This window comes from Betta splendens, chromosome 4, assembly GCF_900634795.4.
Source record: "Betta splendens chromosome 4, fBetSpl5.4, whole genome shotgun sequence".
NCBI classification, from domain to species: domain Eukaryota; kingdom Metazoa; phylum Chordata; class Actinopteri; order Anabantiformes; family Osphronemidae; genus Betta; species Betta splendens.
In genome coordinates this window covers 33,127,965-33,145,103 of record NC_040884.2, presented here as the reverse complement: position 1 = coordinate 33,145,103, position 17,139 = coordinate 33,127,965, and the positions used below count along the sequence as shown (strand labels likewise).

General features: G+C 41.2%; 2 long non-coding RNA genes across 2 annotated transcripts; both read left to right on the top strand.

Moving 5' to 3' along the window:
* Nucleotides 1-575: 575 nt before the first annotated feature.
* LOC129603940 (uncharacterized) lies at nt 576-2,798 on the top strand. The gene is made up of 3 exons (XR_008694351.1): nt 576-2,159; nt 2,251-2,350; nt 2,519-2,798. It is a non-coding gene; the product is annotated as an uncharacterized LOC129603940 (long non-coding RNA).
* A 2,799-nt stretch (nt 2,799-5,597) lies between these two features.
* LOC114854214 (uncharacterized) lies at nt 5,598-8,256 on the top strand. Its single transcript, XR_003785747.3, has 3 exons — nt 5,598-6,031; nt 7,553-7,617; nt 7,739-8,256. It is a non-coding gene; the product is annotated as an uncharacterized LOC114854214 (long non-coding RNA).
* The last annotated feature ends 8,883 nt before the right edge of the window (nt 8,257-17,139 follow it).

Sequence of the window (17,139 nt, the reverse complement as noted above, 5' to 3'; positions counted from 1 at the left end):
CTGCCTCTCCAACCAATGATAGAATCCTAGAAGACCTAAGAAATCTAAGGCTGAAATTAAATAATATAATTGATTGCAAAACTCAGTGTCAGATAGACCAATTACGCTGGGAGAACTTTGACCATGCTAACAAATGTGGTAAATTTCTAGCTAACCAATTAAAAAACAATAAAAAGAAACAAATCATCCATTTAATAACTAATAAGAAAGGGAATATTACTCATGATCCCCATGAAATAAATGATACCTTTAAAAACTTTTACCAGGAGTTATATACGTCTCAAATAGATCCATCCACCTCAGCCATAGAGGAGTTTCTGAATAAACTAGAACTGCCAAAGCTAAAGGAAGAACAATCCACAAATCTAGACTTACAGTATTGTTATCTTTGGCAGAACTACATGAAGCTCTGCAGGAGATGCCCAATAAAAAAGCTCCAGGACCAGATGGATTCCCAACTGAATTTTATAAAGAGTTCTGGTCCATGCTGGCACCCAGCTTTTACAAAATGGTAGTTGAAATTAAACAACAGCATTCATTACCCACAAATATGAATTCTACATTCATAAGCCTGCTCCAAAAACCAGGAAAGGACCCTACACTCCCATCGAGTTATAGACCAAATCATTGACTCGATCCAAATATTATACAGTGCAGCAAACGCCGCAGTCAGAACAAACAACCAGATCTCACCAAGGTTTAATCTGCATAGAGGGACAAGACAGGGCTGCCCACTTTCCCCATCACTATTTGCAGTATTTATTAAACCTCTAGCTGCAGGAATAAGACAGCATGAAGGAATTACTGGAATATCGACCAAATCAGTAAATCATAAAATAAGTTTATATGCTGACGATGTGTTACTGTTTCTCTTGGAGCCACAGACGTCTCTTCCTACAACTATTAGCCTCATAGATGAATTCTCAGGACTTTCAGAGTACTCTATTAACTGGACCAAATCTATAGTGCTACCACTTAACCTTAAGGTGACTAACATCTCTTCTACCACACTCCATTAAGGGAACATTAAATACTTGGGCATTGAATTGTCGTCTAGGCTATCAGAGCTTATTGATCCAGACTACAATCCAATATTATATACCCCTTGGCAAAGCTGTCCATCACAATATGGCATTCAGCGTTTCCCTTCGAATAAACCTTTTTCCGAAAGAAAAAACAAAAAGTTTTCGGTTTCAGAACAGCTGAGTTGGCTTAAGCAACTCCGAGTAGATTGACTCAGAGTTAAGTGCGTGCACCGCAACGATACAAAGCTCTGATCAATGGAGTGAAGATATTAGAAGTCACTATGGGAACAGGACAACAAAAGAGGTCCGGAAATGCATATGATACCTCAAGCATATAGCGACTACGAGCCTATATTTGGTAGAAAAAGCAACACGGCTGCAGCGGCGAAAGAGAGAGAATTAGCTTGGAAGAAAATAGCTGCTCGAGTCAATGCATAAGTTTACATTTTAATCATACAGTGTTAGGTGTAACTAATTACTAAAGAATGTTAGTATTGTTGTTATAATTCACTTGTAAAGTAAGGTCTTGTAAAGTAATTGTTCACTCATCTAAGGAGTTACTTCAGTAATTGCATAAAATACAGATTTTTGTATGAATTAAAGTGCAGTGTTATGTCTATGCGTTTTTAAAGTTCCTGTTGTGGTTGATGTGGGATTTGTAAAGTAATGATAATTCAATAATCCAATCCATTTTATGGAGAGCAATTATTACTTTAATCTAATTAGGTTTTTAAATGTTACCCAAAACTCATGTAAAATATAAGAATTTAATTTAAATTTTTATGTAGGCGCAATCCTGCAGGCATAAAAAGAAAATGACTAAAAATGAAATATAAAAACATAATTCAAACAGGTATAAGGCACCATCATATCACCGGTGTAGACTACCTGACTTTACAACATTAGACATATTAAATAACTAAATAGCATGCAGAGTATAGCGGTGCAGCAGCATTTTCAACATGGCTGTAATGTTTTCACACAGTTAAATCTTTTGACTTCTACTCAGCCAACAGAAAGAAGGCAGAGGCTAGAACAACTGGTGGAGGACCTGCACCTCCACCTCTGACGCATGCAGAGGAGAAGGCCCTCAGACTGAACACTGGAAAGCAGAGGCTGAAAGAATTCCTGGAGGTAGTTCATCAGAACCAGTCACTCCCCAAGATACTTTAAGTGCATTTGTAAAATGTAAGAGACCTACCTATATATTTGATTTTTTACATAGACTACTTTTGATATATCCATTTCTTGGAGTCTGGGTTGGGTTCCTTGTTGGTCTTAACAGATTCTGATGGTAATATATGAATCCTCCTTTCACAACAGAAGTAAGTATACTACTAAATAAAGCTTAAATTATGATAAGCAGTATTATAAAGTGTAATATTAATACAGTTTATACACAGCACATGATTTCTGATGTTTGTGTTGCATAGCCAAAATGATGCAACTTGATCTCCAACTATACTGACTTTATTATCTCCCCTCTGCCCCAGAGTGTGGTAGAACAGCAGGAGGAGGGTCCGTCACATTCTGCTGAGAAGATGCAAGCAGTTCAGTGATGTTCAGTAAATGTCAGGGTTCAATTCTGTAAGAGTAATAAGGAACTATGTCATGTAACTCTAAATCTTCTGTATTTTCAGTTACCGGTTAAGGAGTTGTAAAAACTACATCTTATCAAGAAAATAGAATAGAGAAATAGAATAAAATAACAAGGAAATGTTATAGTTGGACAGCCAGATTGAAAAGACAGATATAGAAATGGAAATTCTCAAACAAAAGCTGGAGGTGAGTGTATAGTTAAATGTGAATTATATGAATTATTGGAAAGAATCATAAAATCTAACAGTTGCGTTTGTATCTGTAGGAAATGAAGAAAACCAAATAAATTATGATTTGCATTTATTCAGTTTCTTTTATTGGTGGTGGTGGTGGGGGTGGTGATGGTTGATTAAGACATTACAGCAAATCACATCTGACTGTCCATCCACTCTGCAGATCACTGTGATGGAAGGAGTCTCCTCAGGGTCTTGTATTTGTAGGGCAGGGTGTTGCTTCCCTTTAATAATTGCAATAATGTGGAGAACAACACATGCCACATTAATGTCACAGGCCTCTCAGGTGTTTCCCTGAGTTGACGTAGGCAATGAAGACGTGCTTTCAACAGGCCTATGGTCATTTCCACCCGGGCTCTGCAGGGCCACATTAAAGCGCTGCTGGGGGCCTGCTTTAGGTTTTGGGTGAGGGTCAGTAGTGTGAGCTGGCATGGGTGACCCCTATCTCCCAGCAGAAAGCTGTCAATCTCTCCTAGAAAAAAGTTCACATTACTTTAGTGCTGCATAGAAGTGCTCCTGAGAGTGTGTAGTGCATGCATTGAACTAAGTGTGTAGGACATACATGTACCTACCACAGTGCAGCCTGTTACTTAGGGTTAACTCACGATATATTCATGAGTCATGACCAGAGGTGGGCCACTTGGCCTCCACGTTCGTGATAATATGTGCAGCATCACATATGATCTTGGTGGTGTAAACAATAATACGTCAGTTACAGTGACCATTAGAAAGAGTAGTCAGTGCACCTGCACATTTATTCGTTTATTTCCAGGGGTTACAGCAAGATGTTATTAACTGATCATCATTTTTCAGATTAGCCTTACGGAAACGCATTAAATACCACATACCTGCAATCCAGTGAAACTCCTCTTTAATGGCTCTGAGGAGTTTGTGGCAAGCAAAGTGCTCGACGTCGAACTATTCTAATACAGTGACTTTACTAATGTGCTCAGCATCTCCAATGTTATAAAGAAAACTACCGTTTGCAAAAAAAAAATTTAACGCAACACAAAGAATCTGCTGGGATGTAAGAGCACGGCAACGATGGGTGATGTGTCTGATGTATGGGTGGATAAGATTATTGATATATGTTATGGAGTCTCGACAAAAACGGTACCGCTCAAATAAATATGCACGGGAATATCACAGACAATTAACTTGTGGCGTCAAAATTCTTTAATTAATACAGCGTCCTCATCTACAGGATGCTCTAGAAACGGACATTTTGATCTCTGCACGAAGGAAACAGGTGAAATCTATGAATGTACTGAAAGATTAAACGAGGTTTTTAAACACTGTTCACTTGTAGGAAAGGGGCGGAGACCGAAGAAAACTCTGGGTTTCTCGAATAAAACCTGCTCGCAACCAGGTTAGGTTCACAGAGTAAGTTGGCATAGTAACCCCGCTTTACGGGTTTAAGTTACCTCCCTTTCTGAAACCGTAAAACTCATTTTGGGGTTAACAAACTCAGAGTTTCAACAAAACCTCCTTCTTGAAACGGGCGCCTGGTGACTTTGTGCTGCCCACACACCTCAACAACTCACCACCAAAACACAGCGCAGATAGCTCGAGGGGTCTGGACGCTCCACCTTCCAAGCAAGACACACAACAAGAGGACAGGTTACAGATACATTGAGGACAGACGTTGTGTTTTCCTATGAGATATAGGGAGGAACAAAAACAAGGTTTAATCGAAGGGGAAATAACAAAAATGAAAATAAGAATACTTTTATTAGTCCCACAGCGGGGAAACTGGTCAATGATCGATGTCCGTTTAGTCAGGACCCCTCTCTCACCCACCTCCTGCACCATGTCCATGGTGCAGCTCAGGACAGAGTAGGACTTCTTGATGACCCTGTCCAGTCTCTTCCTGTCCCTCACTGTGATGCTGCTGATGCCACCACAGAGTCATAGAAGGTCTTCAGGAGTGGCCCCCTCACTCCAAAAGACCGCAGTCTCCTCAGCAGGTAGAGGTAGACCCTTCCTGTACAGTGCATCCGTGTTATGGGTCCAGTCCAGTTTTTTGTTCAGATGCACACCCAGGTACTTGTAAGAGTCCACTCTCTCAATGTCCCTTCCCTGGATGCGCATCAGTGAGATGACAGCAGGCTGCTGTCGGCGCAAATCCACCGCCTCCTTTGTCTTTCCTGCATTGATCAAGGGTGGTTCCGCTGGCACCAGTCCACAAAGTTCTGAGTGAGTCCTCTGTACTCTGCATCGTCATCATCGGTGATCAGTCCAACGATCGCAGAGTCATCAGGGAATTTCTGCAGAACACAGCTGTCCGTGTTGTGTCTGATACTTTTTGTTTTGTTTTTTTCAGTTTTAAATTGTAGTATTACTTTAACAAAACCCAGACAAAGTTCCACTGTATTTAACAGGTTGCCGTTGTTTCATTTCCGGCTTGAAAATATAACCACACGCAAACTTTTTCTTACTTCCATCCTTCTGCCTCGCCTGTGTCCTCCACATCCTCGTTTGTTTGCTGGCACTGAGTCACATGAGATATCAAAGCAAGAGGGAGGGGTGTTAGTGTGTGTCTGCTTCACCCTGGCGCACAGGCGGACAGACAAAATAGCTAGGTTGCCTCTTTGAAAAACTGGCAACAATGCATACAAAATTAAGTATTGCTATTAATACTAGCGTTGGTATCGGTATTATTGATATTGGGATCGATTTTTTGGCTGAAAATCCCTTCACAGAGACGGCGTTTTAGAAGAAAGGCTATCCGGGCTAGCATTCGGACGACGGCTGCGATTGATGTTGAGCTTCTCTGCTCCAGTTTTAACTGTATATATTTATCAATGGAACCTGGAGTAGTGGAATGCTAGTATCAGTCATTTGTTTTCTGGAAACCGCATCTGTCACAGATCCTTTGCTAGTTTGGAGGTTTAATGGTTTTAAAATGTTAAACAGTAGTGACTGTGTGTTTTTTTAATAGAAAAGTGTATTACAATAAGGCTTTAATGAAAACACAGAATAAACAAATGCTTGGAAACACCCAAACTATCATTGCTAAATTTGGCTGAAATATAAGGCACAGAGTGATAATAAATTAGGAGGTGATTGGGAGCCACAAGAGCGGGCTCTTTTAAGAGAGCTGAGCCAAAAGAGTCGAATCTGTGAAAAGAGCCAGACTTGCCATCACGATAAATAGGCTTCCTAATCTTAGCTGTAAGTACTGCTGTCATTCACTGTTATCACTATTAATAATGGTTGATTAGGTTAGTTGCGATATTGTATGTCACAGCCATTATAAAGTATTATGTGATCATGTGTAATAATATATATGCATAGGTGTATGTATATGAGTGCATTTATGTATGATTGTATGCACGTGCCTCGCTCTCTCTCTACAGAGGAGTGTAATAAAACATTAAAGGTTTTCTTATTCTTGATAATACTAACATTACTATAACATTACTATCAGTAATATAGGAGATATCAAGAATTTATCTACGAAAGAATTGCAAATAAGACAAAATAAATTTCTGCCTCTCCGGTCAAATTCCACCCCTCCTCCTATTTACTGCGTGGTTCTGTCTGTCCATCTGGAACTTACAGACCCACTACCGAGTAAGATCGTCTTTGCTGTCAATGAAGCACAAATTCGGCCATCAGAAACGAAAAGAAGGATTTAACAAAGCAGAAAGAGAGAGGAAGGGACCACAATAACTTTTGAAAAAAATTAAAGAAAGGTTTATTTATTCACGGAGCTTCCTTGCAGTATATTGTTAGCGCCACTTCCGTAGCCAACACAATATACTGTCCTCGCAACCAGTGAACTATGTGCTGCTAGACAGCCAGCGAACAGAATAAAAATCTGCACACAAGGCGCTTGTTTTTCGCATTATATTACAAGTTGTAGAACATGAGCTGCTACATTTTCTCCTTCTTACTGCTAAAGCTAGCTTACAAATTGGGATAACACGACCAAGATGCGCTATTTGACAAGAGCGGTAAGAGCGCTCACTCAAACTACTTTCCAGGATTCCAAACATGTCGCTCTCACTCTGACTCTTATTACGCTTTCCTCCTATAGCGTATGTTTTTCATTATTGAAAATGAAATTAATGTAATTTTGACAGAATACTGAGAGGACGGGGTACGCCCAGGGTACTGCGAATCTTACTTTTCAATATTTTTAACAGATTGTTTTATTGATTATATTTTTACGCACCACATAGTTTTTAAACGGTTGTAATACATTGTCTTTTAATTTGTAAGATTTTAGTGCTCTTTCTATCACTTGCTCCCACCAGATTTTAAACGAACCTGGTTTTAATTAGTTTTAGTTGCGGGCTATTGTCCGCTGTCGTAGCTGGTCTTTTTAATAGATTTTTTGTGTTTTAGGCAGGGATTTAACATGGGTGTCAGTCAACCGCTGTAGCCCCGCCCCCTTTGTCTCTCATTCACATTCTGCATCACACACACATCGCTATAAGAGCACTGTCTGTCACATCATAATCGGTGACGCCCAAATGCTGCTACAGTTATCAAAATTGTGGTGAGGTGCCTGATTTACCGATGATCCATTCATTTTAATGAACAGCATGGTTGGGAAAAGATTTGAAGCTGGTACCAGACTGGCTTCTGGTCAGTAAATTATTTAATAGCCAAATTGCAATTTAGAAATATTAAAATTAACTTTAACAATTATATATCACATATACTGTACACACATCTGCTCCACAGAACGCCACTGGAGATCCTTCCTACCGGTGGCCATCAGCCTGTACAATTCCTCCTCCCTCTATACAGTAAGAGTTGATTTTCATCTGTGCAATAGAATATATAATAGCATTCTATAGAATAGCATTTGTTTTAATCTCCCCTACCTTCTTGACAGAATCTTAAATATGAATAATTTATTTTCCCAAGCCACACAGAGGACAGAGCCACATGCCGCTCCCAAGCTGCGGGTTGCCTAATCTTGCACTAGTTGGAGTAGTCAACACAGTCCTTGAACACGGTAGCTGCACTGTCTGTCTGTCAAAGAGTGTTTGTCAGTGTTTGTTGGAAGTTCAGTTTTGGTTTGGTTTGGTGGCGGTTCTGTAATATGGATGCGATTGGGTAAAATAGCAAAGTGTCTATCTACTGTGCTTAGTGAGTGTAAACATGAACCATCCTGTCTTATCAATGTCTAAAAAGTGGATTTTTTCTCCTTTGATGTGTGTCTGACTTAATAATCTCAAAAACATATACATACAAACAGGAGAGTTGTATGTTCCATCAAGATGTGGAACTGCTTTACAGATGTGTTATAATAAAAATAGTAAAAAAAAAATTGACTGCAGAAAATCACCAAAGTTGGCCCATATGATTTTCCAATCAAAGGGCTCAAACATCTGAGTCAAAGCTGGCATGGAATTGGTCCTCTGGTGCCAGAGTAGCTGATATTCTTCATTCTTCATTGACGGTATATGGTATGAAATAATACAAAACATAGCACTTAGTTGGTATTCTAAATGTTATAATGTAACAATATTTTTAGCTTATAAATCTCCAGTTAGAATGTTGTTTCCACAAAAAAGCAAACAAACACTGTGTTCACTGGTCGATCTGGCTGTTACTGTTCAGAAAACGTGTCTTTATACATGTCAGATATCTTCTGTGATGTTGACCTTATCAGCTAGCCTTCAGCGGTGTGATGGTTAGCACTGTGAATGTAATGTTATTTTGCTGCAGCGAAAGTGGGATCGAATCCCATTAAAGTTATTTTTTGCTAATTTCACAATATTTTAGAACATCCAACATTTGGTTTTAAACCCAAACAAGACTCAAAGGACGGAATGCAGAGGTTTAACATTTTATATTTTATTGACAAAAAGATTGTATCAATTAACAGCAAACTTATTCAGTCCTCATTCTCCTATAGCTACTTCTGTAACTAGAATACAAGCAACAATCAAACTGTGTCAGATTACGCCTTGTAAAGACTGTTTAGATTGAGACATTTTCAAGGCATCAACAATGACAGCTAACATGATTTTCTCCGCTTCAAGCAGGCTGCCGTAACTAAGAGCAACCAGCGTGGCATTCAGAAGTGGGTCACCAGTCAATCTGGAAAAGCATCTTTACAGTGAGGACACGTTAGGCGTGGGAATTGGAGGAGTGTGACAGGGGCAGCGACTGCGAAATTTTTATTTTAGATAAATTTGTATTTATTTTGTTAAGCCAATTAGAGCTGCAGTATGAGGATAAAAGAGCCCCACGCTGCTTCGTTGCGGGTTGCCAATCCCTGGTCTATAGTCTACAAGAGATAGAAAGTGAGCGAGAGAGTTAGCTTTGATCCAAACGCAGACACCATCATAAACCAGCACATACAGCTAACTGAGAGCTAACTTATTCTCTATTCTTATCTGAGCTGATTGATAGAGCGCGGGAGAGAACAAACTATAGGGAAATGGTTAGGACCATACGGGGTGTGTGTGTGTGTGTGTGTGTGTGTGTGTGTGTGTGTGTGTGTGTGTGTGTGTGTGTGTGTGTGTTGCTTTTTGGTATATTTATGGCAGACTAAAAACAAATAACCACACAGATGTAATGTAGTTCCACCTTCTACTCGAAAACATGACAATTGAAAGAATTTGAAACAGAGATTAATTGTGAGCTTCACTTGCAATTTGCTATGAACTGCCACTGTCTCTTTGAGCAGTGTAATTCAACCTCCAGCAGCTCCAGGATGTGATAATGTATGCAGACACAGTGACAGACAGATCTCAGACCTTTTTTGCTCACAGGCTTTTGATGAAGAAAACCCGGTTATTATTGGCTCACATTTCCATAGAGTAACTCTGCCGGGTTCTCGCCGCTGAATATAGGAAACATGTTATACAAACTATAAAAAGCCCCTAGATCCTGGGCAAGCTTTTAGCATGGCTTTAGTTTGACAACAACTCTGCTGGATGCTGCCAGCCCTTCCTTGAGCTGAGGCTATCCCATATTTCTGAATTATGTGGATAAGTCTCTGCCTAAAGATGGAAACGTGAGAAACTAATTTGCTGAGGTTGATATTTACTTTCTGTTTGATAGACACAAACAGAAAGTGCTGTGACCTGCAGGAAATAGTAGCATAACTAAGAACCATGCACCGCCTGGCGGGCTAAACAAATCAAGAGAACAAAATACGAAATGTGTCTATAAACAGTAGACATAGAGGCATGACAGAAAGATCAACAAACAAGGCAAAACAACTGCTCTAACTTACTGACAGAAATGAACGGGGAACACTTCGTCTAAATACATTTCCTATATTGGTTAACATGAAAAAGCAGCTGTGACACAGTGACACAGAAATTCCCTGGATCCCTCAAACGAGGCGGGGACTAACCCCCCTCAAATATGTTTTGACAGTTAAAGGCAAAGTCCTAGTCCATGAGTGACTCCTGGTGGGCTAAATGGAGAATGGCAGCGCCTGGGTGTCAGACTCATTAGAGTTGTCACAGGTGCCAGGACCGTTTATTGGAACGCAACTAACAGAAGATCCAAATATACTGTAACCAGAAGAAGCTGTAACACAGTGGAGCAGAAATGCATGCAGAAAAATTACTTTGGATTAGACCCAAATGCCCAGCTCACAGACGGAGTAGGAAAAGCGAGTCTTTAATGTAAACAAATCTAAAACGGCAGGTCAGGTGCAGGTCAAAAATGGTAAATCCAAACTCCAGCAAAGGTATCGACAAGGCTAAGGCAGAGGCAGAATCAAAAAACAGGAAGAGAGTAGAAATGTCCAACACGAGGAGTGCTGCTCTGCCCAGAATCAATCTTTTGAAGTTGAAATATCGCAGAGTAGCGTATCAAATCACGTGATAAATGCGAGAGAGAGGTGACTGCTGAGCTGCTTATCTGCAGTTTAAACGGGCTGGTTGTTTCAATATGTCAAAGCTTTATAAACATGCAAGCGGACATAACAGCTATAAGATGTTTCACTTTACAGATATCTGTAATGTATTTATGACAGGTCCAAACAGTAATTAAAGATACCCACAACTACATTTGGACAGGTCACAATTAAAATATAAAAATATCTTTATTGGTCACACATCACTGGCATGCAAATGGATCTCCTCCAAAGCTGGAGAGTTAGTGAATGCCGCGTCGTGTGGAAACGATTTTAAAATAAAAATCTTTGATTTACTAAAATGACACAAAATGCACTGTCTAACATCTCACTATCAAACATATTTGCCATATCAAGGCTACTGATATATTATCCACAGAGAAACACAATTACACACATTTGATTAATTAACTTTATTTGAGAATAAAACATGGACTGTGATAATGAACAACCACGTATCACTGAGAGTTTGATGGTCAGTTTGCTCTGATGCAGTTCTGACAGACAACCAGCAGATGTCGATGTCCTGAGTGTCAAATGATGTTAAGCAATGTGTTGATTTCAACCCAACTGTGTGCTCAGTGTGTCACAAGGCTTTGATTTCACTAGCAGAGGGTATTAATCTACAGGTCTAACTACTGTAGGATGAATGCTGACCGACAGGGTGATGAGTGCAGACAATCTGGCAAAGTGGAGGCCCGTGAAACCCAGGAACCACATAATTACACTGACACTATTGGATTGCTGCACACATACACTATGAGTCAACAAACAACCTGGTCAGCCACAAGAGGAAAAGAGCTATCAATACTGATTACTGATATAATAGTAGCCTGGTGTGTGTGATCTGTAAAGCAAGGTCTTTAGGAAAATGTACAGTAGATGTGTTAGGAGGTCAGAAAAGCCTCAGCAGCGCTTGGCAGCTACGATGCTGCCTCCGCCATTCTGTCTGTTTGCTGAAGTTGCAGTAGTGGACTCTGATTGGTTAGCACAGTTGAAACTCGGCCAATCAAGTTTGAACGACACTTTTAATTTTGAGACTCTTGGAGTGTGTTCACAGATCATGCAATGCATTTGGCTGCCTGCTGTCGCATTGAATAAAGACACCTCTAAACCACGAGAAATTGAAATGCAATTGATTAAGTCTTTATTTAAATGTTTTTAAATATAAATTAATGCAATCTGTGTTGAATACACACTTTTTACTAATGCATTGCCATTTGCAGGATGCATTTTCAAATTAAATCACCCAATACTACTCGCCAACTCGGTGGGTCAGAGTTCGCCCAGCATGGGACAGTAGCGAAGAGGGAAAGAACCCACAAGCACAGCACAAGATGGGACTTAAGAGTAAAAGGTAAAAGGTCTGTTTAATAGAGACAGCTCCACAAAAACGGCAGGCAAAACTCAGGGTCAGGCAAACAATGGTCAAAGCAGAAGATCGAAAAACACAGGCAGCGGCACCGACAAGGAATAGGCAAAGACAGGTAAACCAGGTGGACGGAAACAGATATTACATGGATTGGAACAGAGGATGAGCGCTGGAAAGAGGTGAGTTACACGCTGCAATCTGGCAGAGGACTGAGGTGATTACTGAAGGCTAAATACCCTGAGTGATTATAGATTGACAGCAGCTGATGAATCATGAAACCAGAAGTAAGGCTGAAACTAAACATGGTAGAGCAGAACCTGGAGATGAATACAAAATAAAACAGGAAATGGTACAAATGACCAATGAGACCTGAGTTGTGACAAACTGACATACCAGTTCTTTCCAGGTCTGAAGCCTAAATATGTGGTAAACAAAAGACACCAGAGGCAAGGATCAGACCAGGGATCTCTAGTTGGAAGCGTCTGTGCCTTAATCACTAGTTTGTTGGTCCTGTAAGGGTGACCAATAGACAGACATTAAATTCCTCCATACAGCACATGCTGTATGTTAACATCCCTCAGACGACGGTGCTCTCACCATTCCTCTTCACCTTCTACACATTGGATTTCACATATAACACCAACAGCTGTCACATCTAGTAGTTCTCCGATGACTCAGCCATCTTTGGCTGTGTGTCTGAGGGGAACAAGCTGGAACACAGGTCAGTCTCAAGGACTTTGTGGACTGGTGCGAGCGTATCCACTTGTACTTACTGTAAACACTAGTAAGACCAAGAACATGGTCAGTGACTTTCGGAGGAGAACAACACATCAGCCACCAGTAAACACCCAGCACTCAGACACAGAGACTGTGGACAGTTTTAAGTACCTAGGTGTCACCTCAACCATAAACTGATAACACTGATCAAAGTCGCCTCCACTTGCTGAGGAGACTGTGGCCCCTTGGAGTGTGCAGGCCCATGCTAAGGACATTGTATGACTCTGTGGTAGCCTCTGTCATCCACTACGCTCAGCACTGACCAGGACAGAAAAAGACTCAACAAGCTGGTGAAAAAGGCCAGCTCTGTTCTGGGATGTCCACTGACACTATTTTTTGAGCTGTAAATATATAAATATGTTTAGTATTATTATTACTACTATTATTTTTATCCTCCTTTTTCTTGCAATACTGCGCGCTGTGTCGCTGTATGTTGTTCAGAAAAATTGCATAGTAAGAGCAATGACGAGGGATCAAACTCATGCCAACTCGGCCAAGACAACAGTGACTTAGCTTAACCACCATGCTTGCGCTTCATACTCCCCACATTTGAGCACACAACTGATACTAAAAATTTACTAAACGTGTAGTAGACGGCTACTGTTAAAATTCCAGCCGAATCAGACTCGTAGTTTTGTTCTGACCACGTGTGGAAGTGGGCGTGTCCATGGATTTTAGAAAAATGGAAAAAGCAATATTGGTCGGTGATTCAATTCTTGCTTTTTGGAAGGGAAATTGTGCAGTGAAATCAAAGAGTGCTTGGATGTTGTGTACAGTGACCCTTCTCCTTCGATGAGTGACCGTCAAAAATTGGTTTAACGAATTTCAACGTGGTCAGGTGTCGGTGCGTGAGATAGCTGAGACAGTAGGCATCTCAAAAGACGTTTGAGACTACTACTACTACTACTTCTGTTTAGCTGCTAAACTGCATTTCATTGCTGATATCAATGCAAAAGCATTAACATTCCTCGAAAGTGGGGCACCAGGTTTATTTTGACGTTGAAACCACGCTTTTATCAAGCTACTCAAACGCCAGATGTCAATTTAATGAGTAACTAATTATGATAGCCAACAACTTTTCTTGTGATAAAACCAACTAAGCTCAAAGTTCCATCACACCATAACACAATACACATGTAACAATGACTTTGGCACTCAAATAAGCAGAGAAATCAGAATGGTTAAACAGCAAAATAAATGCATAGATTATTAAGGCTTTATACGTAGCCTTTTAAATGATGTAACAAATGAAATGTTATTCAATAATGAATTTAACTGTGTAACACTAAGTAAACAATAAAAACATAACTTTAAAAGGTAACTTTAGATCATAAATGGCTCAATTTAAATATCACTAATTAAACTATTGCAACATTGACTTAAAATGCCACACAGTAATGAGGTTACATAATTTACCTGGTGGACATAGCATTATGTATCGTGCACAGATTAAAAGATGAATGTGAGTGTCTTTAATTCAACTTTATAAATTCACACAAACAAAAGAATGGTGAGACGTTATCAGAGGCCCTTTTGTTGTTCTTGAGGACTATCCTGGCAAGTCTGTAGATTAAGAGTTACGGATTGAGGAATCTGAGTGTCTCTTCACTTCCACTTTTTGGACATTCTGGTACATTTACATGACTCCCTGTTTCATGTTAAGACACTCCCGGTGTGTTAGAAGTACCCTCCCTACTTATTTCACGTTTTGCGAGTTTATCCAATACTGTTCAAGAACCATCGGTTTCAAATTTCCCGGACTGTCTACATCTGCATTCTATTAACCACTCACAGAACCAGCTTCGGCCCTGCCCAGACAAACCTGCACCCCTAAATGTACCTAAAAACATTGCGTTTCAGTCACTCACTGTGCAATCAAGCATAGTAGGTGGCGGTAATGCACCTTTCAGTTGGTTTCCACCCGCCATTAAAAAGACAAAAAAGAAGTCACTCACTGTGAGACAAACTGACATGAGGCCATTAGGGTTCAGAAAGCGCTTCATTGTTGGTTGTTCCAACCAGCATCGCAGCCTTTTCATTTTACCAGCGGAGCGAGAAAGAAGAACTTTATGGACTAATTTTATTGTAAATGGACCGGTGCCGGCGCCGTTGCCTAAATGCTTGTTTGTGTTTGGACACCATTTCATTTCCGACTGCTTTGAAAACGAGGGTGCATTTAATGCTGGGTTTGAGGTTGAAAAAGGGCTCTGTTCCTACAAGACGTGATCCACTTGCTGCTTCCCCAAACGTAAGTACATGCTTGATACTTATTTGATAAATGTACTCCAGAAGTTTCTTTGTTTATAATCTAGCTCCCCTCCTGTGTAAGGAATGCTAATTGCTACAGCGACAGAGAGAGACAGTGTTGCAAGGTGCTGCCACGCAATTTGGATTAATGCTCCTGCATGACTCGAAGTGTAACCACTTCAACAGCCTCCTATTCGACTTCAGAGTCAGATATTGGATTAAACATATGGTTATACTCCACTACTGGACAAGGTAGCCAGTTTACCTGAGATTTAGGTCAACCCCCATTGAAAAGCTGTGAAGTTTTCACTTTAGGTTCATACGTAGGTTAGATTAGCTCAGTCCAGACGTGAATTTCACCCCAACTGATGCAATGAGTTGCTTCTCATTTCTTAAACAACCATGTCGAAAGACACATTCCATGGTCATGGAAAATCACACCACACCTATGGGCAATTTAGAGTGACCAATCAACCTAACGCATGTTTTTAGACTGTGGGAGGAAGCCGGAGAACCCGGAGAGAACCCACGCAAACACGGGGAGAACATGCAAACTCCACACAGAAAGGCACCCGGTTCGCCTCTGTGTCTAACTCATTATTAAAAACTGGGGATAGTGGGGACCCATCATCTTTGAGGAAGAAATTGAAAAAAATCCTGAATGATTGTGATCGCCGATCACTTACACATTTGGTGAATTGAAGAAAAAGCACAGAAGAACTCAAGGGATTGGGACTGAACAGCTGTGTAGCCTTAAAGATACCTGATCATACAGCTTTTTACTCTAAAGAATATTGGACTTCAATGTCTCAGTAGGGTCCCTGTAGATTTTCATTCCATAAAAGCCTTTAGATCTTCCACACATCCCCTGTCAATGTGTGGTCCCCATCAGTAAACGCTCTGCTTTATGGGTGTGTCGCAAGTGAAGCAGCTCGCTGGACCCCAGGGTGGCAACTGAAGGATAAGGTGTGGGCCCAGTGGACTACCTCCCCCCCGAAGCTCCGGAAGGACGAACAGCCGATTAGGTGGGCAGGAAGAAGGCACAGGGAGGCCCCGAATTGCCTCCTGGACTCTGCCTTCAATGGACCAGGTGACTGCCTGCCGGTAGGATGGTGGTGGGTTCCGTGACCTCTGACTCGGACTCATGCACTCTTGATAATGCATCCGGCTTGACATTTGTGGAACCAGGACGGTATGAAAGATGGAAATTGAACCGGGCAAAGAAAAGAGCCCAATGGGCCTGACGTGAATTGAGGCGTTTTGCGGTGTTAATGTACTCAAGATTTTTGTGGTCAGTGATTACTTGGAAATGTTGTTCAGCTCCCTCCAGCCAGTGGCGCCATTCATCCAGGGCCACCTTGACTGCCAGCAGCTCCTTGTTACGCTGGGGATAGTTCCCTAGAAAAGGAAAGCACAAGGATGCAACTGCCCACCTTGAGGAGCACGCTGCGACAGGACCGCTTCAACTCCAGAGTCTGAGGCATCCACCTCCATCACAAACTGACGGCTAGGATCAGGTATACGCAGGACAGGGGCCATGGTGAAGGCCGTCTTGAGCCGCTGGAAGGCAGTTTCAGCTTCTGGAGACCACTGGAACGGAATTCTAGAAGAGGTTAATGCATGGAGGGGTGAGGCTATGGAGCTGAACCGGTGAATGAATAGCCACTATAAGTTGATGAAGCCTAAGAATCTCTGGACATCCCGTCGGCACTGAGGTTGAGGCCAACCGGCGACGGCCTGTGTCTTGGCTGGGTCCATCTGGATGCCTTTGGGTGTGACAATGAACCAGAGAAAGGAAATGGTGGTGGCCTGAAATTCGCACTTCTTGGCCTTTACAAACAGGTTGTGCTCGTAGGGCTTTTTCAGGACTTGGTGAACGTGGTTCTTGTGTTCTTCCTCACTGCTAAAAAATTCTAAAATATCGTATAGGTAAACAAATGTGAATACATTGATCATTGGGCTCAGGATGTCGTTTACCATGGCTTGAAATATGGCTGGAGCGTTAGTGAGACCGAAGGGCATCACCAGATATTCGTAGTGGCCGGT